Source organism: Gorilla gorilla, chromosome 10 (genome assembly GCF_029281585.2).
Source record: "Gorilla gorilla gorilla isolate KB3781 chromosome 10, NHGRI_mGorGor1-v2.1_pri, whole genome shotgun sequence".
Lineage (NCBI taxonomy): Eukaryota > Metazoa > Chordata > Mammalia > Primates > Hominidae > Gorilla > Gorilla gorilla.
In genome coordinates this window covers 16,761,953-16,788,141 of record NC_073234.2, presented here as the reverse complement: position 1 = coordinate 16,788,141, position 26,189 = coordinate 16,761,953, and the positions used below count along the sequence as shown (strand labels likewise).

Sequence of the window (26,189 nt, the reverse complement as noted above, 5' to 3'; positions counted from 1 at the left end):
TGAGGCGGGTAGATCACTTGATCCCAGGAGTTTGAGACTAGCCTAAGCAACATGGCGAAACCCATCTCTACTACAAAAAGTATTAACAATCAGCCAGGCATGGCGGTGTACAACTGTAGTCTTAGTTCCTTGCAGCACTGAGGTAGGAGGATCACCTGAGCCCAGGAAGTTGAGGCTGCAGTGAGCCATGATCGCACCACTACACGGCAGCCTGGGTGACAGAATGAGACCCTGTCTCAAAAAAAATAAAAATACCAAATTTGCTGTGTATAAGGCAGAGTTCAGCCTGAATGGGATGCAAGGAAACAAATCCAAATGTCAGTTCCTTACCTATATGCAATGTATATAAGAAGCCCAAAGGCTGACAGGGCGTGGTGACTCACGCCTGCAATCCCAGCACTTGGGGTGGCCAAGGTGGGTGGATCACAAGGTCAGGAGATCGAGAACATCCTGGCCAACATGGTGAAACCCTGTCTGTAGTAAAAATAAAAAATTAGCAGGGTGTGGTGGCACACGCCTGTAGTCCCGGGTACTAAGGAGGCTGAGGCAGGAGAACTGCTTGAACCCAGGAGGCGGAGGTTGCAGTGAGCTGAGATCATGCCACTGCACTCCAGCCTGGGCAACAGAGCGAGACTCCATCTCGAAAAAAAAAAAAAGAAAAGAAAAAAGAAGCCCAAAGATCTTACAGAATTTTGCAAAATTTTCTCTGTAAAATTACATGATTTTTCTAAACTGAAAAACTCCTTTAGGAAAAAAAATCATTAGGAGAAAAAATTGAGGAAGTCTGACAATTACAGGAAGATAAAACAGATAAAGAACAAAATAGATGTCTGATTCTTGAAGCTATTTTCTGGTTAGGATATACATACTGGTGTAGCAGGAAAAAGGAAGAGCATAAAAGGCTGCTTCATCAGAGTCTGATTTAATAACTTATTCACGCGGTTAGTTACTTCAATTTCTCAACTAGAGTTGACAGATACCTAGGCATCTAATCAAACAGCCATTCCCACAGATGAGAATGCAATGTAAGAGAATTTATGTCAAGTTATAAGCAGTTTTTAAGCAGAAGAAAATATTGACTCTGCTTTAAAACTGCGACCAGGCACTTTTCCCTAAATCTTTTGTCTTTTTCTAGATATGTGTCTGTATATTTACTACTCTGACAAGTTCCTGCTACAGGATCTCCTGAGAAACAACCAGGAACAATCTTTGTCAGAAGAGGGATCTGACCCTTCCTTATTGACTTGTTAATTATCATTTTTCAAGTTTAAAATGTGTGCTCGGTCAAAACACTCAACTAGAACTTGCAAGACTCTGAGAACATTAATGTGGCGTATTAACAACGTTGATGAGAAAGGACACAGATAAGCACAGATCCTCAAACTATTCACTAAGTTACTTAAAAGCCCAAAGAAATAATGTTTAATAAGAGTCAAAATTATTTCCATGATGTAAAAATATTACAATATAAGCCTTTGCACACGTCCATTTATATTACACCTTAGCACTTGAAAATTAAGCATTTATCCAAAGGCTATATTCTCTCAGGTCCACTTCTATTGTCTCCATAATAATGCTGATAGAACAAGTTTCTACATTCATCCAGCTGAAAAACACAAAGCTATTTAAAAACAAATCTATCTTTACCCAGGAATGCAAGGTTAGTTTCAAAATACAAAAATCAATCAATATAATGTACCACATTAACAGGATACAGGAGAAAAACCAAATGATCATCTCAATAGATACAGAAAAAGAATTTTATAAAATCCAACATCTTTTTATGATAAAAACATGCAACAAGCTAGGAATGGGAGGGAATTCTCAACCTGATAAACTGCATCTATGAAAAACCCACAGTCAACATCATACTTCAAGGTGAAGACTGAAAGCCTTCTGTATTTGTCCATTTTCATGCTGCTGATAAAGACATATCTGAGACTGGGAAGAAAAAGAGGTTTAATGGACTTACAGTTGCACATGAATAGGGAGGCCTCACAATCATGTTGGAAGGCAAGCCACCATGTGACTTGCTTGGAAGGCACCAGGCAAAGACAGAGAGAGCTTGTTCCGGGGAACTCCTCTTTATAAAACCATCAGATCTCGTGAGACTTATTCGCTATTGCAAGAACAGCACGAGAAAGACCCATCCCATGATGCAATTGCCTCCCACATGGGAATTGTGGTTATTACAATTCAAGATGAGATATGGGTGGGGACACAGGCAAACCACATCATTCCGACCCAGCCCCTCCCAAATCTCATGTCTTCACATTTCAAAACCAATATCCCCCAAAGCCTTAACTCATTTCAGCATTAGCTCAAAAGTTCACAGTCGAAGGTCTCATCCAGTATAGGCAAATCCATAGAGACAAAAAGGAGGTTAGTGGTTGTCAGAGGATGAGGGGTTGTAATTGCCAGCAGGTGTGAGTTTCTTTCTGAAGTGATGAAAATTGGACAGTGATGATGGTTGCACAACATTGTAAATATTCTGAAAACCACTGAATCATATAGTTTAAAATGGTAAATTTTATGATCTGTGAATTCTAGCTCGATTGGAAAAAAATTCCATCCAAATTAACCCCTCAGTGCTAGGTCAAAGCAATATCCATCAACGAATTGTGAAAACACTCTAAGTTCTGAGATGTATCTTGCTTTATCTCCCTCAAATAACACAAAACAGTTCAGCCATGTTTATTTCTTCTTAATGTTCTTAAAAATTCTCGCCAGGTGCAGTGGCTCACGCCTGTAATCCTAGCACTTTGGGAGGCCGAGGCAGGCGGATCACGAGGTCAGGAGATCAAGACCATCTTGGCTAACACGGTGAAACCCCATCTCTACTAAAAATACAAAAAAATTCGCCGGGCATGGTGGCGGGCGCCTGTAGTCCCAGCTACTCGGGAGGCTCAGGCAGGAGAATGGCGTGAACCCAGGAGGCGGAGCTTGCAGTGAGCCGAGATCGCGCCACTGCACTCCAGCCTGGGCGACAGAGCGAGACTCCATCTCAAAAAAAAAAAAATTCTCCTGCATTCTGTGTATCATCTATACACACCTCTATCTTCTAAAAGGCAGTCTTGTAGCAAGCACACTGGTTCTTGTTAGATCACTAATACACAAGAGTTTCCATCTAGACAGTTGTGCTTCTCACCCAAGGTGAATCTCCAAAATCAGTAAGTAGCATTAATTCACCTTCTGTTAGTCCTCTTCCTTTCCACATACCTTATTCTTCTGTACTTTCTTCCTATGAATTACATTTATACTTTGTGGTAATTCCTGAATTAGGTAAAACAACTCTTAAGTTGTTCAGAATTCTTTCTGGTTTAGAGTAGCTCGTTTGAAAGCAACAGATAACAGTAGAAACCCTAAAAATAACAGATTAAAACACTGAGCAGAACATGGAAATAGAAACATTCCACTTCCATTCTGGTTAATAAGGCTGCAATATCATAAGACAACAGAAAAGGGAATAAGAATTTTATTGCCATACCGCACAAAAAAACTCACTCTCTTGATTTCCAACCCCTTATCCAATGTTTTATTCTACTGAAGTAGATATTTTCCAAAAATGGTCACAACAACGTCTCCCATCTCATATACTCTTCTGCCATGAACTCTACCCCTTCTCAGGAAGAAGGTGGAGCCCCATTCTTGACACCACCACCACCCTGCTTTAATAAGGACAGGTTCTGGCCGGGCGCGGTGGCTCACGCCTGTAATCCCAGCACTTTGGGAGGCTGAGGCGGGCGGATCACGAGGTCAGGAGATCGAGACCATCCTGGCTAACATGGTGAAACCCCGTCTCTACTAAAAATACAAAAAATTAGCCGGGTGTGGTGGCAGGCGCCTGTAGTCAAGCTACTTGGGAGGCTGAGGCAGGAGAATGGTGTGAATCCGGGAGGCAGAGCTTGCAATGAGCTGAGATGGCGCCACTGCACTCCAGGCTGGGCAACAGAGTGAGACTCCGTCTCAAAAATAAAATAACATAAAATAACATAAAATAAAATAACATAAAATAACATAAATAAAATAAAATAGAATAAAATAAAATAAAAAGGGCAGGTTCTGTGACTACTATGACCAACAGAATACAACAGAAGTGACCTGCTACTTCCAAGCCACTTTCAAGAATAACCCTTAACTGACCAAGCAGCTTCTGCTTCTAACATCTATAAATCTGGAAGCAGCTTCCACCTTAGAAGTGTGACTACTTTCCCCATGCCACGAGGAACCCAAGGCACCTGCAGAAGCTGGGGCAAAAGACACCATGTAGGTCAGACACGGTGGCTGAGGCCTGTAATCCAGCACTTCAGGAGGCCATGACAGGCGGATCACTTGAAGCCAGGAGTTTGAGACTAGCCTGGCCAACATGGCAAAACCCGTCTCTACTAAAAATAAAAAAATTAGCCAGGTGTGCTGGTGCATGCCTGTAATCCCAGCTACTTGGGAGGCTGAGGCATGAGAATTGCTTGAACCCAGGAGGTAGAGGTGGCAGTGAGCTGAGACTGTGCCACTGCACTCCAGCCTGGGTGACAGAGTGAGACTCTATCTCAAAAAATAAAAATAAAGAAAATAAAAATAAAAACCACCATGTAGACAGAGGCTAAGGAGCAAAGACAGAATATATGCAAGTGAACAAGCCATCTTGGTAGGAGATCATCCAATCATAGACACTTCCAGGTGAAAATACACAAATCAAGAACAAACTACCTATGTGAGCCCTTCTGGAATTCCTGATTCACAAATAAATAAGCAAAATAAAATGGTTGTTTATGCCACTGCGTTTTAGGGCAGTTATCATGCAGCAATAGAGTTTGCTAGATCTATCACAATACATCCATTTTTACTGTTGTTTTAATCACTTATATCTGAAGTTTATTATTTCTAGATTATCACAATGTAGGGATGAGGGGGTATTTTGTTATTTTGTAGTATTTTTTGGAGAGGAGTGTTCTGGAAGTGGAAGGAATACTGCTAAGGAACATATCATAATTAAAAGATTTACATTATAACAAGGTAAAAAAATAACCTCCCTTTCTAAGAGAATAATTCTTCAATAATTATAAAATATCACTTGTATAGGATCAGCATCATTTAAAACCAGAAACCTGTATGTTGACATACAGAAGTTAAATCATACTTTGCAAGTTAAACTCTCCACTTCCTTAAGGTTTACTTTTAAAAAGGGAGGGGAAAAAAGTTGTATGAAGCAAATAAATTTACACAGAGTATATTTCCTTAGCTACCAATAAAAATATAATCATCAAATCAAACTTCATTTACTGTGCATTGTTTTTGCAATAAAATGATATTTCAAGAGTTTAACTATACATATTCTCCATCAACAAAGAACTGCAAAGTGAGTTCTATTAGACAATTATAAGTAAAGGAAAGAAAAGGAAAAAATTCTAATATCTAACTAAATTATGTTTCAGACGTAAAGTTCAATTAGGCCTGACACAGTCTTCTCTAAACTTAGCTTGTTTCACAGCTGGGTTAAGATTTAAAATAATAACATTCAGAAAATACAGGAATTGATCCTTATTAAAAATAAAAAGGCACAATTTTAAAAATAAAATATTTTCTCAGAATATATTAGTAAATATTGTCTTTAATTAAAAAAACAACAACCTTACTCTCCTGTCCGATTTTATGATATGGAAAAAGTGAAGAAACTAACAACTGTCTTATCCAAGACATCACAGAAAACAAACGGAACATACAAAGGACCTATTCTTTCTGACCTCCTACCCAAAACAAAATAGAAGAGACTTAAAGAACCAACTAGGACAAAAAAAAAAAAAAAAAAAAAAAAAAACACCTATATATCAATTGGCTTTCTAAAACTCTAAATATCAAAACCTAGGAAACTGGAGATGCAAGCAAAACGAAATAAACAGAAGTTACAGAAGCATGGAAGGGAATGTTGATAGCATCTGTGTAAGCAAATTAAACTCCAAGCTACATTATCATTTATAATCAATCAAGCAAGAAGCTGTACAATTTTAACACAGATTTTGAATGCAGCTCAGACTCAAATGCTCAGTTACATTTTCCAGGTCAGTGATTTATTATAAAGATAAGAAATTTACTGTAACACAAAACTACTTTAAACCATAGGGGAGAACCCTGGGAAGGAGGAGCCCAATACTAATCCCATTGTAGAGCACGCTTGGCCATCTGCTATTGTCTCGTTTCATTCTCTAAGCACAGGGTTACCCTAGTGCATACAAATATGTATACTATTTAGAAAGCAAGGAAGACTATGGGTGGACAGTGGTGGCCCAGACAGAACCAGAGACAGTCCACAGTATGTGACTAACTTATAACCCAGCGATTACCATAACTGCCATTGTGCTCAGAAGAAAAAATTTCTTTTAAGTATATCCAGATAAATGCCAAAATAACATAGTTTCTCAGTACTGCTCCCTAAATATCACAATATTTAAATATTACTTAAATATACAGTTATAATATTCATGAAAGAAATGATTAGAGAATGTAGACACCAAAGAACAAGAAAAGGATAAATGTAGTGTTACCTTATTCTTCTTCCTTAGGGAACAAGTGTCTGAATCAAGAAGCAAAGTACAGAATTTAAGGCTTTTTTGTACAGAATTAAGGCATCTCTACAGGGATTCCTAAACTTCTACCTTAAAAGTTATACCACAATATCCCACTGAAGATAAATTTCTACAGTTTTTGATTGGAAATCTTCTGGGACAGAGGAGAGAAAAACTCAACTGCTTCCTAAATTTACAGGTCAATAAAGATGACTACATTCACTGTAATTTTTCTCATTATGTAAAAATTGGGTATAATTTTGCCAGGGAGCAAGTGATTTCAGAGTTCGTAATAAGACAGAAACGGCATTCATATGCAGAGCTCTACCAGAAATTTTTAAGAGCGTATATTACAAATGTTTAAAAGCAGAAGTGAAATGCCAGGGCATGACACAGTGGAAAGAAACACCCCTCCTTGTTTTTATTCACACCGCTCTCCAGGCTTAGATGCCCCCTTCTCCATCTACCTTGCAAACTTTCAAGACTCAGCTCCTAAGACTTCCTCAGACTCCTTTCATACAGAGCTAAATCTAAAATTCATTGTTTTTTTGCCCCACCGTATACCATTCGTATCATAACCTTCTAACCTCCCATAATTCTGGGACTCCTGAGAGCAGAGACCACATCTGTATGTCTTTGCCTAGCACATAGTGGAAAACACTATGCAGAATGAGGACAGTTTAGAAAGACTGGGAAGACTGGGAGACCCACAAAAACATAATTTTGACTGTACAACTACAAATGTACTCATTAAGGAAAAAGAAGAAGAAACAGCAAAGACTATTCCAGTGCATACACTGCTTAGAACGCTAGGAAAATATGTGTAGGTGGTGGTCCTGAGGTGGTTCACTATCAAGGTATCATCATTAGAAGGAATTTCAGGCTGGGCACAGTGGCTCATGCCTGTAATCTCAGCACTTTGGGAGGCCAAGGCAGGAGCATTGCTTAAGACCAGGAGTTTGGATTCCAGCCTGCGCAACACAGTGAGACCTTGTCTCTACAAAAAGAAAAAGAAAATTTAAAGAAGAAGGAATTTCACAGGCTGATCTTAGATTTGACTTTTTTTTGGCAGAGTCTTGTTCTTTCGCCCAGGCTGGAGTGCAGTGGTGTGATCTCAGCTAACTGCAACCTCCACCTCCTGGGTTCCAGAAATTCTACTGCCTCAGCCTCCCCAGTAGCTGGGATTACAGGTGGGCACCACCACGCCCAGCTAATTTTTTGTATTTTTAGTAGAGACAGGGTCAAGCTCCTGACCTCAGGTGATCCACCCTCCTCAGCCTCCCAAAGCGCTGGGATTACAGGTGTGAGCCACCATGCTCAGCTTGATCTTAGATTTTTAAGGGTCTTATTGAAGAACATACATGAAGGACAAATAGGAATACAGATTTATAAAAGTCTGGACCTGCAAACAAAGTGAGCTTACAAAAAAAAATTCTACAGGCAACAAAAAAAGCTTTTAGAATTGTTGTGATGGATATATCAATCTGATCAGCAGTTTCTTACAATGTATCACCTAAATCTTTTGGGGGCTTGTTCAACATTTTATTGTCTATACGAAAGTATAAAGAGCACATTTATAAATGGGTAGAAGGCATGAAATTGAAGGACTGACAATCCTTCAAATCAAGACTAAACAATTTGTTAGTCTAAACGATTTGTTAGTCAAATCAAGACTTGACTGTCAGACTAAATTACTGTTAGACTAAACAATCAAATCAAGGGTCAAAAGATTCTCCATGATTCTAAATTCAGAGTAATTGGCTGAATGAAATTTAATGAGAATAAATTATGTTGATACCTCATATCCTGAGTATATACCACTTTACAGGTTCCAAGATGCATGATTTCATACACATTACGTCCTTCAACAAGAACCTCCTTCACTAGCTATTATATCCACTCTACAGATGAAGAAACTGAACGTTAGTGAGTTTCACTGAGTAGCCCACATTTCAGCTAAGGGCCGTGAATGGAACATGAATCCCATTTTAATCATCTCTCTTGCAATTAGATCCAAAATTCTATAACTAAACAAGTCAAGATGGAAGAAAAATCAGTTTAGACACATAAAAGTCATCAGAAAAAATAACCAAAGCAAATAAGAACAATGAGGGGAATAAAAATACTTCACGTAGGATATTGAGATTTGGGGGCTGCCAAAGAGTAAGCTCCAAATATCTAAATATCATGCAGAAAAAAGATCTGACTTATTCACTATGGCCCCAAGTTAATCTCAATCAGCAAATACTCTAAGGCAGGGGTCCCCAACTCCTGGGCCATGGACCAGTGCCGGTCTGTGGCCTGTTAGGAACTGGCCCGCACAGCAGGAAGTAAGCGGTTAGACAAGTGAGCAAGACCACCTGAGCTCCACCTCCTGTCAGATCAGTGGCAGCATTAGATTCTCACAGGAGCGTGAATCCTACTGTCAACTGTGCATTCGAGAGATCTAGGTGGCATGTTTCTTATGAGATTCTAATGCCTGATGATCTGACGTGGGACAGTTTCATCCCAAAACTGTCCCCTGCAGCTTGGCCTGTGGAAAAATTGTATTCCACAAAACTGGTCCCTGGTGCCAAAGGCTCTAAGGAATCAATTCTGGTTAAACAAAATAGGGTCAAAACTGTCCAAAACTGATACATGCTACCTGAGAGGAAATAAATTCATTCATCACAGTTGGACATTTTTCTCATATTTATTTGCCATATGTACTTCCTCTTATTGAACATGTATAAATACTAAAATCAAGTATTAATCTCTGGGACAGAATAAAAAGGAATACTATCAAGGAGAGATATGCCAATGAACTTCAACAATATTTGAAATGTTTACTTAACTTGAGTTTTTACACTCAGTATATTATTCTCTATACATTTTTGTATCTCTGAAATGGTTTTTAAAATATAAAAAGATAACATAAACACATGGTCAACAAACAAGGAATTGGGATAAGCACCCACAACCCTTCATACAAAACAATTCAAAGAAGTTCCTGGGCAACCAAAAATTGAAGTTTAAAACTTGGGAACAGCCAGGCGCAGTGGCTCACACCTGTAATCCCAGCACATTGGGAGGCCAAGGCGGGCAAATCACCTGAGGACGGGAGTTCGAGACCAGCCTGACCAACATGGAGAAACCCCATCTCTACTAAAAATACAAAAAAAAAAAAAAAAAAAATTAGCTGGGCATGGTGGTGCATGCCTGTAATCCCAGCTACCTGGGAGGCTGAGGCAGGAGAATCGCTTGAACCCAGGAGGCGGGGTTGCGGTGAGCCGAGATCATGCCACTGCACTCCAGCCTGGGCAACAAGAGCAAAACTCCTTCTCAAAAAAATAAATAAATAAATAAAATAAAAAAATTGGGAACAGTTAAGCTGTTTTTAATGACTAGTTATGAGCATTAAATATACTGAAATTCAGAAATAAAAGCTAAATATGAATCATAATTACAGCGAGCAATGTTTCTCCTTTACAAAAAACAACACAATATAAAACTGAAAAGTACTATGAACTCAGCAATATATAACAAAAGTTTACCAACAAAAATCAAGAAGGGGGATTGGTAATATAAATAAACTATTTTTAATAAAAAGTAGTCAATAAACGTGGCTTCATTTTTAAACGTGTTAAATCAAGACACAGAAAGTTTTAAATTGTTGTTTAAAGTAATAGATAATCACAGGAGAAACTAGGCACAAACTATAAACTCTGCCCACTCTACTGGACATACAGCAAAATTAGATAAAGTGACAGATTACACTTTAATTTTGCTATATGTCCACTTATAATGAATGAATTGATTTCCTCCCAGGTAGTGTGTTATCAGTTTTGGACAGTTTGACCCTCTTTAGAACTGACTCCTTAGAGTATCTGCTGATTGAGTTAATGTGGGGCCATATTGAACAAGTCTAATCTTTCTTCTGCATGATGGTTTTTTAGATATTTGGATCTTCACTTTATTAAAGCCAATGGTCAATTTTCATTTTTTGTAACTCATCAGCAGTATTTGAAAAAGCTGATCATCCTCTCCTCTTTGAAACCCTTTCTTCACTTGACTTCTGAGATACTACATTCAATAAAAAAAGGTAACAAGTTCATTTTTTGGAAGAGGAAAATTTGACAAAATCATAGTAAAGTTCATCTGAAAAAGTAAACGAGTGAGAAGAGTGAGAAATTCCTGCAAAAATAAAATTAATATAGCAAAACAATCTACTAATCTGATAATTTATTTGTGGCATTTCAAATCAGAAGAGAAGGGGTGGATTATTTAATAAATACTATAATGACAACTGGCCAGCCACATGTAAAAACATAAAACTGAATCATTACAGCAATATATAAATTTTATAAACCAATTTTTAGATGTATAAAAAGAAACTTTAAAAGTACCAGAGAAAAGCATGTATGAATTATTTAATAACCTTGGCAAGGGCAGACTGCTTGAGCCCAGCAGTTCAGGGCCAGCCTGGGAAACATGGCAAAACCCTGTCTCTACGGAAAGCTAAAAAATTAGCTGGACATGGTGGTGTGTGCGGCTGTAGCCCAGCTACTCGAGAGTCTGAGGTGGGAGGTTGGCTTGGAGCCTGGGAGGCAGAGGTTGCAGTGGGCTGAGACTGCGACACTGCACTCCAGCCTGGGTGACAGAGCGAGACCCTTTCTCAAAAAAATATAAAAATAAAAATGACTTTGGCATGTATAAGGACTTTCAAAGTGTGACCTAAAACTGAGAGGACATAAAGAAAAGTACTGTTAAATTTGGTGACATAAACCCCCAAATAAATACATAAATGAAGTTAAAAAAAAAAACACAAAAAACAGGAAAATGTATTTGTAAAACATAAAAGGAAATAGACCAATGTATTTACTAGAGGAAAAACTTCCTATAAATCAACAAGAAAAAATACATCATCAAACAGAAAAATATGGAAAAGAAATGAACATATACCTCCCAATTAAAACAAAACAAAAACCTATGAAAAAATGCTCAATGAGAACTCAACTTTAAATAAATACTAAGCAAGAAAAGAGACACTTCAGAACTGCCTACCAAGTCAGTGGAAATTTAAAAAGGTTTGATAACAAATGTTTAATGAAACTGTGCAGAAAAACATTCTCAGTGTAAATCAGTGAAAGACTTTTGGTGGATAATTAAACAGCTATCGACATTTTACATGCATACAATATCAACTCATGAATGACATGGTTATGTCATTATGCGTCATGCTACTACAATAAACAAGAGGTCGGGCGTGGTAGCTCACAACTGTAATCCCTGCACTTTGGGAGGCTGAGGTGAGCAGATCATGAGGTCAGGAGTTCGAGACCAGGCTGGCCAACATGGTAAAATCCTGTCTCTACTAATAATACAAAAATTAGCCAGGTGTGGTGGCGCGCGCCTGTGATCCCAGCTACTCAGGGTGCTGAGGCAGGAGAGAACTGTTCGAACCCGGGAGGCAGAGGCCGTAGTGAGCTAAGATTGCACCACTGCACTCCAGCCTGGGCGACAGAGTAAGACTCTGTCTCAAAAAAATAAAATAAATAAAATAAAATAAGAAAAACCCCTATCTTCATCTACCTGTAAATCTTAGGTTAAATTTAGTTAAATTATGGTAGAAGTATGATTCAGAAAACCATGTAGATATTTTTTAAGATGAGATAAAGCTGCATATAAGATGATCTTAAAATGTTTATTTTTAAATTAATAAAAAGTATGATTCCAGTTGTTTTTTAAAAGGTATATAACACATAAATGCTTGATATGCATAGAAACTTTATGAAACGGCACGCAAAGAACTGTTAACAACAGTTAATAACCCTAAAGAACTGCACTGAGAGGAGCAAAGGATGGGAGAATGAACTTTAATTTCATTCCACATGTTTTGGTAATTTTTATTTTTATTTATTTATTTATTTTTTTACCTTGAACACATATTACTCTCATACTGTTAATACAAGTCATTTTTTAAATCCTACATTGTCATTTCTCAGGGCTTTTAAAAAAATACTTATCAGCAGGGCGCGGTGGCTCACGCCTGTAATCCCAGCACTTTGGGAGGCTGAGGCGGGCAGATCACGAGGTCAGGAAATCGAGACCATCTAACACGGTGAAACCCCGTCTCTACTAAAAATACAAAAAATTAGCCAGGCATGGTGGCACGTGCCTGTTGTCCCAGCTACTCAGGAAGCTGAGGCAGGAGAATGGTGTGAACCCGGGAGGCAGAGCTTGCAGTGAGCCGAGATAGCGCCACTGCACTCCAGCCTGGGCGACAGAGCGAGACTCCAACTCAAAAAAAAAAAAAAAGAAAGTTTAATTTTCTTTATCCATTCATTGGTTGATGGGCATTTAGGTTGATTCCACATCACAGATGTCTTTTTTTTCAGAATGACTTCTTTTCCTTTGGGTAGACACCTAGTAGTGGGACTGCTGGATGAAATGATAATCTTTTTTTTTTTTTTTTTTTTTTTTTTGAGATGAAGTCTCGCCCTGTGAGTACAGTGGCACGATCCAGGCTCACTGCAACCTCTGCCTCCCAGGTCCAAGCAATTCTCGTGTCTCAGCCTCCCAAGTAGCTCAGACTACAGGCACGCACCAATATGCCCGTCCGATTTTTTTATTTTTAGTAGATATGGGGTTTCGCCACGTTGGCCATGTTGCCAGGTTTGTCTTGAACTCCTGACCACAGGTGATCCATCTGCCTCGGCCTCCCAAAGTGCTGGGACTACAGGTGTGAGCCACTACGCCCAGCTGAAATGATAAATGTACTTTTAGTTCTTTGAGAAATATCCATACAGTTTTCCATAAAGGTTGTACTAATTTACATTTGCTCCAACAGTGTGTAAGAGTTCCCTTTTCACCACATCCATGATACCAGCTATTATTTTTTAACTTTTTAATAATAGCCCTTCTGGATGGGGTAGGGTGGTATCTCACTGTGATTTTAATTTGCATTTCCCTGATGATTAGTGATGTTGAGCATTTTTTCATACATTTTTGGGCAATCTTCTTTTAAGAAATGTCTATTCATGCTATTTGCCCATTTTTTATGGGATTTTTTTTTCCTTGTTGATTTAAGTTCCTTGTAGACTGTGGATATTAGTATTTTGTTGAATATGATGCAAATATTTTCTCCCATTCTGTAGGTGGTCTATTTACTCTTTTGATTATTTATTTTGCTGTACAGAAGCTTTTTAGTTTAATTAAGTCCATTAAGTCCCATTTATTCATTTTTATTTTGTTGTGCTTTTGAGATCCTTGTCATAAATCCTTCACCTGAGCCAATGTTCAGAGGAGTTTTCCAGGTGTTATCTTCCAGAATTTTTATGGTTTCGGGTCTTAGATTAAGTCTTTAATCCACCTAGGTTAATTTTTGTATATGGCAAGAGACAGAAAGTGTGTGTGTGTGTGTGTGTGTGTGTGTGTGTGTGTGTGTATGTACACATGGGTATGTGTATATATATACACACACACACATATGCATGTGTGTGTATACACATGTATATGTGTGTATATACACATGTATGTGTGTGTATACACATGTATGTGTGTGTATACACATGTATATGTGTGTGTGTATACACATATACATATACATATACATATACATGTACATACACACACACACCATGGAATACTACTCGGCCATGAAAAAAAGAATGAAATCATGTCTTTTGCGGCAACCTGGATGGAACTGGAGGCCATCATCCTAAGTGAAGTAACTTAGGAATGGAAAACCAAATACTGCATGTTCTCACTCATAAAAGGCAGGCAGTGCTGAGTACCCAAAGGCATACAGAGTGGTATAACGGACACTAGAGACTCAGAGCAGGGGGAGGCAGGCAGGGGAGAAATGAAAAATTACCTATTGAATATAATGTACATTATTCAGGTACACTTGGGAACTTCCCAAACTACTCCAAACGAATAAAGTTATTAATTAACAAAAAAAGAAATGGAGTATCCCAAAAGTGCAGGAAGGGAAAGGGCCAGGGGAAGGCGCAGGGCTGGTGGCTGTGATTATGTAGGCCAAAATCCGACCATGTGAAGAAAGGAGGGCCCAGGAGGGCAAGCCCAGCATTTCACACGCACGGCCAGGGAGGGGCTTCAAACACCTGCCCCGCTTGGCAAACTCACAGTGATCCGTTTGTTTTCCCTTCTCCGAGTTCATGCATTCTTCAAGCTTTGGTAACTGGAATGTTTGTCTTTTCAGGCTCAAAAACAGTCAGTAGAAAAGGAACCAAAATTAAGTACCAATCATATGTCAGGATTCACCTAGGAAAACTGTGAGCTGTTGACTGGACTGCTTCTCTGAATAAGCTGGTACTCCCTTTTGTCTCTAATTTTAAAAGCTCCCAGGCAGCAACCTGAAATCCACAATCTCTTTGGAATAGGATGGGAAATATTCTGAAGGCACAGTTAAAAACGTATAAGTCTCAAGCCTTAAAAAGAGTCACAATACCAAAGGCAAGAAATTGTGGAGCTCTGCCCACAGTGCTGTGATAACCTGCAATTGTATAACATATTCAGCATGTGTCTATCAGAGTTCTAGAACAGAGACATCTTGGGATTAATCATGTGTCTATCAGAGTTCTAGAACAGAGAGACATCTTGGGATTAATCTGATTTGGGAAAAGCCTTTAACTGTAGCTAGGAGTCACCTCAGTGTTCTTCATGTAATCAAGCCTTGGAGATTTTCTGTTGTGGTTTGCTCTTCTGATGTACGGTTCCCAGAAGTAGGAAATGGAAAGATGACCTTTTACAGACAACTGTGAAAGGAGAAGCTATGACTGTGGAAGAGAAAGCTCCCTAGAATGCCCTCACAAAACCATCCAATGGAAGACATCCTCCAGGAGGCCTCCAACGGATCCCTTGATACTACAAAAATACCGGAGGCTTAGGAGCTGGGAACTTCCAGGGGCTAGAGATCTCTTGCTGTGGTCCTTTCCATCATCGCACTGACAACAGCTCTCTCCAACACCTTTCTGCTTACCACTATCTTCCTCACCAGGAAGCTATGTACACCAGCCAACTATCTCACTGGCTCCTTGTTCACATCCATAAGCATCACACAGAGCATCACACACACCTGGAAATTTGGCCAACTCCTATGCAACATCTGGCTGTCTTCTAGCATCACGTGCTACATGGCCTCCAACCGATATTTCTGTCTGTTGCTCTGACCAGGTACTGGGCCATCACCAATGCCCTGTAGTATAGTAAATAGGCCATCTCAAATTGTATCTCTATCCCAGTGCTCTTCTCCTAGATCTCTTGCACCACCTACTCCACATGTAAGACCTTCTGCATTTTGGCTGTGTTGTTCATCATCTTCACACACTGCCCAACAAGAACATCCAGAAGCCATCATCACAGCATCACTGCCCAGGTCATCACAGCTCACTCTGCTCCCTCAACCCCAGCCTCCATGAGAGGCAAAGGCGCTTAACTGGCTCTCCTCTGCTTGTTAATCACGTGAAAATCAAGCATGCTTAAAGTGTCCTAGCACAACAGGAAATTTACTTTCAAACAAGGAAAGCCACAGAAACCCTGGGGATCATTTTAGGGGCTTTTATCATCTGCTGGCTGCCTCTCTTTATTGTTTCTCTGCCAGCCAAGATACCCAACCATATTAAACATCTTCATCTTGCTGAGCTTTTTTTTTTTTTTTTTTTTTTTTTTTTTGATACCAAGTCTCACTCTTGTCTCCCAGGCTAGAATGCAATGGTACAATCTCAGCTCACTGCAACCTCTGCCTCCCGGGTTCAAGCGATTCTCCTGCCTCAGCCTCCCGAGTAGCTGGGATTACAGGCACCTGCCACTACTCCCAGCTAGTTTTTGTATTTTCAGTAGAGACAGGGTTTCACCATGTTGGCCAGGCTGGTCTCGAATTCCTGACCTCACATGATCCACCCGCCTCGGTCTCCCAAAGTACTGGGATTACAGGCGTGGGCCACCGCGCCCAGCCTTGCTGAGCTATTTTTAAACTCCATCATCAATCCAGTGATGTACATTCTGTCCAATGAACAGTTTCACCAAGCATTTCAGAAAGTTGTCTTTTTTGCGGAAAGCCTCCTAGTCTTATTTGGTGGCTACTTGGTTATCTTTACCTGTTGTCTTCTCATCCACCAAAAGTTGGGCAGTTGTGTGAAATGAAACAGGATTGAAATTTGTCAACAGCGTTAGGTAGAAACATGGTTCACAGGGTTACCTGTTGATATAATTCACATAGAAAAGTGCCTGGCACTGAGAAAGAACCCTGGCTCAAAGGATGGTTTCCTGGTGTACCTAAGATGTGTATAACCCTCCAAGGAAAGCAGAGGAGAATAATGATCTGAATTGAAGCAGAATTTAAGAGTTCAAATGGAGAGGTCCATTCCACATAACACTCTCCACTGGAATATAACAGGGATTTCTTGCATTGAGTCTTTCTTAGATCAAATCTGTCCTGGTTGTTCATGAGATATTCAATATTGGGGTGCACATGGTCTATGGTGACTTGGAGAGAGATCTGGAAGCCAGGGGCAAAGAAGATAAATAGAATTAGGTTGACTACTTTGTAGCCTTCCTTCTTCCCCAATAAATTCATACAACCTTAATGTTCCGAAGGTAAAATCCCTGATCTCCCCCACTGAAGTATTTATAGGTTTTGGGTCCACCAAGCTTTGAAAAGAATGCTATTCCAAATTTTTTATTTTTGAGCTCTCTCAAAATCACTGTTACTTTATTATTCTTAACCCTAACACACTGCCAAATTTGAATTGATTTTTTAAATGCACTTTTTGTTTAGAATAGTTTTGGATTTGCAGAGAGGTGAGGATGGTACAGAGAAGGTGATACAGAGAGTTCTTGGGAACCCAGAGGCCAGATTTCACACTGTTAACATCTTACATTAGTATGACACATTTGTCATAATTAATCAACACGGATACATTATTCTTAACAAGAGTCCGTGCTTTATTTGCATTTCCTTAGTTTCTGTCTGCTGCCATTTTTCTGTTCCAAGATACTGCCTGGCATATGTCATTACGTTTGGATGGCATGTCTCCTTGGCTCTTCTTGGCTGTGACAGTTTCTTGGACTTTCCTAGTTTCTGGAGGCTTGGCAGTTTTGAATACTAGTCAGTTGTTTGGTGGAATGTTTCTTAACTAGGATTTGTCTACTGTTTTGTTCATAACTGGACTGGGGTTGTGCGTTTTGGGGAAGAGAACCACAGAGGTAAAGTATCATTGATCATATCAAGTACACATACGGTCAAAATGACTTATCATTGTTAACAATGACCCAATTATTTTTCATATCCCATTCTCATTAGGAATCTTAAGATGTTGACTCATCAAATAAAAAGCCTGAAATATCATGATTCAAAAATAAGCAATATAAATAATAAATAAAAATGGTAACACCTGCTCAAAACACATTAGACTAGCTATTTTTATTTGATCAATTTATATGTAATGGTTTGAAGATAAAAGAGTTGTAAATAACTTTGAATTTATCCTTTCCCTATGAATATGTTCTGCTTCTGGAAAATATTTTAGTTCTACTGTTCTATTTTTACTGCCATGGCTATCAGGAGAAGCCTCTGACTGCAGGAGAGAGGGTAGTGGGTTGTTGCTACCAGCTAATTCAGGGTTCAGTAGTAAACTATGAGATGGATAGTTTCCACATATAAGTATGCCTAAACTGCATCTGAGTTTCCTTCAGTAGGAAAATGTCCTGTGCTGTCTGAGGGAACTGCTTCAAAGACTCTGTTTAAAGACAACACACAGAGTTATGAACATCTTATCCCATGCCAGAATGCTTTGCAATGTAAGCTACAGGAGAGTGCACTGTAAATCCCCCTAAGATATTCAAAACAACCTTCCCCTAAAGCAAAATCTTGATTCGATTCTTCTCAGTCTTGGTGATGGCCAAGGGACTATGGTATGGTCCCAGAGATTAGTTCAAGTAATATTAAGCAGGTGAAATTTTTCTATGTTGTATCCACCACCACCCATGTCATTCCTAATACCTCACAAAGCAGGCAAATGAATGAAAACTAAAGAATAATAATATTCAATCTGAAGTCCTGTTCAAGTAATACACTTTATCTCCATGACTTTTTGCCAGTCAATATCTATGTATTTGTCTCTATACATCATATTGGCTGAGTTTCAGAAATAAATGATAACAAAAAATGAAAAAAAGATGTCTGGCATGGTGGATCATGTCTGTAATCGTAGCACTTTGGGAGGCCGAGGTGGGCAGATCACTTCAGTCCAGGAGTTCGAGATCAGCCTGGCCAACATGGTGAAACCCCATCTCTACAAAAAATACAAAAAATTAGCTGGGCATGGTGGCATGTGCCTGTAGTCCCAGCTACTCAAGAAGTGAGGTAGGAGGACTGCTTGAGCTCCAGACACAAGGGCTGCAGTGAGCCATAACTGCACCACTGCATTCCAGCCTGGGCAACACAGTGAGACCCTGTCTCAAAAACAAATCAACCAATATATATGTATATATGATACTGTATTAAAACTAAGTTTCAGCTGTAAGCACTAATCTTCTCTCCATGGTGCTACACAAAATTTCAAAAGTTTAAACAGTAAAACTATGGCTAGAATAATAAATGCTGTTTTGACCTTTGTTCTCTGGATGGAAATGTGGAAAAAGTTGTTACTCCTGCCTAAAAATACATAAAACTGCATGTTTTACCAAGAAAAAAACGATTACTTTAAAGTTATTTTTATATAATTTTTTAAAAATGCATAGACCCTTTGAGAACTTTAAACTTAAACCTACGGTATTCATTTTATTTTTTATGGATACTAAATTTAAAGCTATCTCTATTTTATCAGCCAACAATGGTGCTGGAAATACATCACAAATGTTGATTCTGACCACATTAATACAGTAACGTCAACAAAAAAAGTACACAGAATGGGAAAGATCTAAGCACTGAAAATAACAGGCATAAAGTTAATTGTCTACAAAGCAGTACTAGGCCAAACTTGGTGGCTCATGCCTGTGATCCCTGCACTTTGGGAGGCCGAGGCGGGAGGATCATCTGAGGTCAGAAGTTTGAGACCAGCCTGACCAACATGGCGAAATCCCATCTCTACTAAAAATACAAAAATTAGCTGGGCGAGGTGGCAGGTGCCTGTAATCCCAGCTACTCAGGAGGCTGAGGCAGGAGAATCACTTGAACCTGGGAGGTGGAGGTTGCAGGGAGCCAATATCACGCCACTGCACTCTGGCCTGGGTAACAGAGTGAGACTCAGTCTCAAAAAATAATTAATTAAATAAAATAAAAAAGAAGCACTAATAACATAAACCAATTTTCAAAACAGTTGTACTATCTGGTAAGTTTTAAGACACATAAAAGTTTGTAACATGATGAATTATTGGGGCAGTGTGGTGTACTAAGACAGCACAATTACTGATCCTCTGCTGCCTTCTGTGAAGGATGAAGAGGAAGGACAAAGAAAATATATAAAAGATTTGCATGATGTGTATGTGTGTGTGTGTGTGTGTGTGTGTGTGTGTGTCTCCTGTTGCCATGTAAGACGTGCCTTGCTTCCCCTTCACCTTCTGCCATGATTATAAGATTCCCGAAGCCTCCCTAGCGACTCAGATATGGAAATGTGAGTCAATTAAACCTCTTTTCTTCATAAATTACTTAGTCTCAGGTATTATCTTTATAGCAGTGTGAAAATGGACTAATACAAAAACTTTTCTAAAAATTTTTACCTAGTTAAAAATAAGAAATGCGTTACTTCCAAACAACCTTTGAATTCTAACCAGTATATCTTTTCTTCCAGTAACATTAATCATCTAAGGCTTTTTTAGTAGCTTGCTGTCATGTTCTCATGATCTGAAAGGCAAAGTTTAATGACTGAAGACCCACACAATCTTTCAACACTCTGGTTTTAAATGAAGTAATCCTTATAGAATGACAGCGAAGAAAATAGGAGCTGAAAAACAAATGTTATAAAAGTAAAATATATGCCCTTAACACTTATGACCTAATGAAAGTGATAATCCATCATGTCACCAACATTTTGGGTATAATCAGCCTAGAGCAACAAACAGGCTGCTGGCACAGTGGTGAATCGAGTCTTTGTGCATCCAGATGCCTTCAGAAACTTGCACTGTATGAAATCAAATAATTAAATCACTCCCCTCCTCACAAACTCCACAACTGCAATAACCAGTGAAATTTTAAAAATTCATATTTTACTAATAATATCCTACACTTAAAGAAAAGTTTAATAGGAAATGGAACTCAAAAGGCTTACGCATTATTAATCATAGTAAAAATTACAAGTAACTTCTAATCCACTAAAAGTTGTCTGGTCATATTTCTTACCAACACGTTATTGTGCCTAATAAGAAGTAAATGTATGAGAAGCACAATGGGAGAAAAATATACAATGATCAAGTGCATGAGAAGTGAAAAATGTTTTGAAACTATTAAGTCTATTACTTGAAAATATTACTATTGAAAGATCAAAACTAATACCAATAAAATAAAACAAAAATCAGATGATCATCTCAATAGACCCAAAAAAAGCAGTTAACAAAATCCAGCATCCCTTTATGATTAAAACCCTCAGCAAAACTGGCATACAAGGGACATACCTTAAGCCATCTATGACAAAGCCACAGCCAACATTATGCTGAATGGGGGAAAGTTGAAAGCATTTCCCCTGAGAACTGGAACAAGATAAGGATGCCCACTTTCACCACTTCTATTCAACAGACCCAGCCATCCCATTACTGGGTATATACCCAAAGCATTATAAATCATGCTGCTATAAAGACACATGCACACGTATGTTTATTGCGGCACTATTCACAATAGCAAAGACTTGGAACCAACCCAAATGTCCAACAACGATAGACTGCATTAAGAAAATGTGGCACATATCCACCATGGAATACTATGCAGCCATAAAAAATGATGAGTTTGTGTCCTTTGTAAGGACATGGATGAAACTGGAAACCATCATTCTCAGCAAACTATCACAAGGACAAAAAACCAAACACTGCATGTTCTCACTCATAGGTGGGAATTCAACAATGAGAACACATGGACACAGGAAGGGGAACATCACACTCCGGGGACTGTTGTGGGGTGGGGGGAGGGGGGAGGGATAGCATTAGGAGATATACCTAATGCTAAATGACGAGTTAATGGGTGCAGCACACCAACATGGCACATGTATACGTATGTAACAAACCTGCACATTGTGCACATGTACCCTAGAACTTACAGTATAATAATAATAAAATTAAAAAAAAAAAAAACAGTACTGGAAGTCCTCGTCAGAGCAATCAAACAGGAGAAAGAAATCAAGGACATCCAAATCAGAACACAACCCCTTTTACAATAACTGCAAAAAAAAAAAAAAAAAAAAAAAAAAAACAGTAAAATACCTAAACAAGGAAATGAAAGACCTCTACAAGGAAAACTACAAAACTGCTGAAAGAAATCACAGATGACACAAACAAATGGAAACACATCCCATGCTCATGGATGGGTAGAATCAATACTGTGAAAATTACCACACTGCCAAAAGCAATCTACACACTCAATGAAATTGCCATCAAAATACCATCATCATTCTTCACAGAACTAGAAAAAACAATCCTAAAATTCATATGGAACCAAAAAGAGCCTGCATAGCCAAGGCAAGACTAAGCAGTAAGAACAAATGTGGAGGCATCACATTACTCAACTTCAAACTATACAAGGCTATAGTCGCCAAAACCAATCATGGTACTGGTATAAAAACAGGCATACAGACCAATGGAACACAATAGAGAACCCAGAAATGAAGCCAGACACTTACTGCCAACTGATCTTCGACAAAGTAAACAAAAACATAAAGCAGGGAAATGACACCCTATTCAACAAATGGCGCTGGGATAACTGGCAAGCCACATGTGAAAAATGAAACCGGATCTTCATCTCTCACCTTATACAAAAATCAACTCAGGATGGCTCAAAGACTTAAATCTAAGACTTGAAACCATAAAAATTCTAGAAGATAACACTGGAAAAACTCTTCTAGATGTCAGCTTAGGCAAAGACTTCATGAACAAGAACCCAAAAGCAAATGCAACAAAAAGATAAATAGATGAGACTTAATTAAACTAAAAAGTTTCTGCACAGCAAAAGAAATAGTCAGAAGAGTAAACAGACAACCTACAGAATTGGAGAAAATATTCACAAACTATGCAACTGACAAAGGACTAATATCCAGAATCTACAAAGAATTCAAATCATCAAGTAAAAAACAAATAATCCCATCAAAAAGTGGGCTAAGGACATGAATAGACAATTCTCAAAAGAATAGACAATTCTCAAAAGAAGATATACAAATGGCCAACAAACATATTAAAGCTCAACAAGGGCTGGGTGCGGTGGCTCACACCTGTAATCCCAGCACTTTGGGAGGCCAAGGTGGGCGGATCGCCTGAGATCAGGAGTTCAAGACCAGCCTGGCCAACATGGTGAAACCCCGTCTCGACTAAAAATGCAAAAATTAGTGGGGTGTAGTGGCAAGCACCCGTAATCCCAGCTACTCAGGAGGCTGAGGTAGGAGAATTGCTTGAACCCGGGAGACGGAGGTTGCAGTGAGCCGAGATTGCACCACTGCACTCCAGCCTGGGCAGCAGAGCAAGATTCCATCTCAAAAAAAAAAAAAAAAAGCTCTGCATCACTAATTATCAGTGAAATGCAAATCAAAACCACAATGAGATATAATTTAAAAATAAAAAAATAGATATTTGCATGGATGTGGTGAAAATGGAACATTTTTACACTGCTGGTGGGAATGCAAACTAGCACAACCACTGTGGAAAACAGTATAGAGATTCCTTAACTAAAAGTGGACCTACCATTTGATCCAGCAATCTCACTACTGGTATCTACCCAGAGGAAAGGAAGGCATTATACGAAAAAGACACTTGCACAGGCATGTTTATAATAGCACATTCGCAATTCCAAAAAATATGGAACCAGCCCAAATGCCATCAATCAACAAGTGGATAAAGAAAATGTGGTTTATATATATATCTATATACCACAAAATTCTACTCAGCCATAAAAAGGAACGAAATAATGGCATTCGCAACAAGCTGGAAGGAGTTGGAGACCATTAGGTGAAGTAACTCAGGAATGGAAAACCAAACATTGCATGTTCTCACTTATAAATGGGAGCTAAGCTATGAGGATGAAAAGGCATAAGAAAGATACAGGGAACTTTGGGGAGTCAAGGGGAAGTGGGAGTGGGTGAGGGATAAAAAGACTACACATTGGGTACAGTGTCCACTGTTCAGGTGATGGGTGCACCAACATCTCAAAAACCACCTCTCAAGAACTTATCCATGTCACCAACCACCACCTGTTCTCCAAAAACTACTGAAACAAAAAATAATTAAAAAAATGTTTAAGTTTTAACTCATTTTATTTAGATGGATACTTTCTTAATGTATCTATCAATTCTAACACAAAAGCAAGCGTTGTACTTCAGTGGGAGAGAACTAAAAGCATTCTCATTCAGATCAGGTATAATGTGGAGGTGTCCACTATCACGTAGTGTGGTACGCACAAGTAGAAGGAGAAGGAAATGGGGTATGTACATTAAAACTGAACACAGGAAGATAATTATTATTTAGAAATGATAACACTACATATTTGGAAAAGCCAAAAGAATAAACTAAAAAAAAAAATTACAAACCTTTAAGAGAATTCAGTATGATGACTAAGTACAAAACTGATATAGAGGAATCACAAGCCTTCATGTGCACAAAAAAACAAGCAGTTAGAAGATGTAATAAAAATATAACACTTTATAACAAAAAGAAAACCTAGGAAGAAGCTTAATAAACGTATAAAATCTATTATGAAGGAAACATTAAAACATTTCTGAGAAACAAAAAATGAATTCATGGAAAGATATACCCCATTCTTGTCAATTCTCTATAAATTAATAACTACAAATTTTATGTACTCCCAATAAAAAACGCAACAGAAAGAATTAAAGGCAGGAGATGATAAAAGCTGATTCTAAATTTCAAATGGAAAAATAGCCAAGAAAAAAAAAAAAGCTAGGGCACTTCTGAAAAAGAAACGTACCTTAGAAGGAATTAGCTATTAACATATATCACAAAAACACAAAAATTTAAACAATGTTACTGGATACAGACAGATCAATATCACTAGAAAATAAGAAATATTCTAAAATATAACTTTTGTAATATGTCACAAAATCCAGAAGCCTTAAAACATTCACTTTATTTAAGAAGTCTGAACACAGACACACACACACACACACACACACACGAGTCAAAAGCCAAACAGAGCTAGGAGCAGTGGCCTTGGGAGGCTGAGATGGGAAGATGGCTTAGGGCCAGGAGTTTGAGACCAGCCTGGACAACATCTTTTTTATTTTTTATTTCTTTTTTTAAAAAAGGGGGGCTGGTGCAGTGGCTCACGCCTGTAATCCCAGTACTTTGGGAGGCCCAGGTGGGTGGCTCGCTTGAGGCCGTGGACTTCAAAACCGGCCTGGCCAACATGGTGGTAAAACCCCGTCTCTACTAAAAATACAAAAAATTAACCAGATGTGGGGGCGGGCACCTGTAGTCCCAGCTACTTGGGAGGCTGAGACAGGGGAATCACTTGAACCCAGGAGGCAGAGGTTGCACTGAGCCGAGACCGTGCCTCTGCACTCCAGTCTGGGCGACAAAGTGAGACTCCATCTCAATACATAAGCGAAACAAGAAGAAATGTTTAGAACTCACATCAGACAAAAGAACTAATTTTTAAATTGGGAAGAGATTTCTACAAATCAACTTTTAAAAAAGCAGGAAAGAACTCAAAATAAAAATGGGTAAAGCATATAAACAAATAATAGAAAATACAAAGCATGTTAAATATAAAAGTCTGTTCGACTTTACTTACAATGAAAGAACTGCAACTACACTGACATTGTTTGCTCACCTATCAGACTGCCAAAAAGTGAAAAAGCCTTTTAACACACTCTGCAGACAAGTATGTGGGAATATAACACTTTCATCATGGATAGTAGAAATGAAATTTGGTACAGTCTCTTTAAGGCTACTTGGCAAAATCCATCAAAATTATAAACGCATATCCTTTCACTCAGCAGTTCAACTTTAAGGACTTTATCCTCGAAATATACTTGACTTGACATATGTATAAACTAAACATGTACAACATGTTTTACTATTAATCATTTTATGTAAAGGAAGAAATTTTTAGCAAAATAAATGTCCATCAGTAGAAATTTTGCTATAGTATATCCATACAATGCTGTTAGTAACAACAATGAAGAAACCCTTGGAAAGAATACCAAAATATATTAACTGAAAAAAGGGGACAGAACAAGCACTAAGGAACAGTAAGATTTGTATTGAAATAGACACACACACATTTTTTTTCTCATATATGAATTATGTGTTTGTCTGGATGCTACTGGTCTTGGCTTAAAATTGTCATCTTATTAAACACATAAATGAAGTTGTACCATCCCAAGTCCATGTACTAAACCAATTTAGTACAGTTTCAATAAAAGACAGAAGGGGCAAAAGAATGTCAGTTCAAACACTTTGGCAATTTACAAGGCA

The 26,189-nt window shown here is 38.5% G+C and overlaps 1 protein-coding gene across 23 annotated transcripts in view; it reads right to left on the bottom strand.

Moving 5' to 3' along the window:
• ERC1 (ELKS/RAB6-interacting/CAST family member 1) overlaps window positions 1–26,189 on the bottom strand; it is a 519,708-nt gene that overhangs the window by 337,809 nt on the left and 155,710 nt on the right. The gene's annotated exons all lie outside the window — the stretch shown is intronic.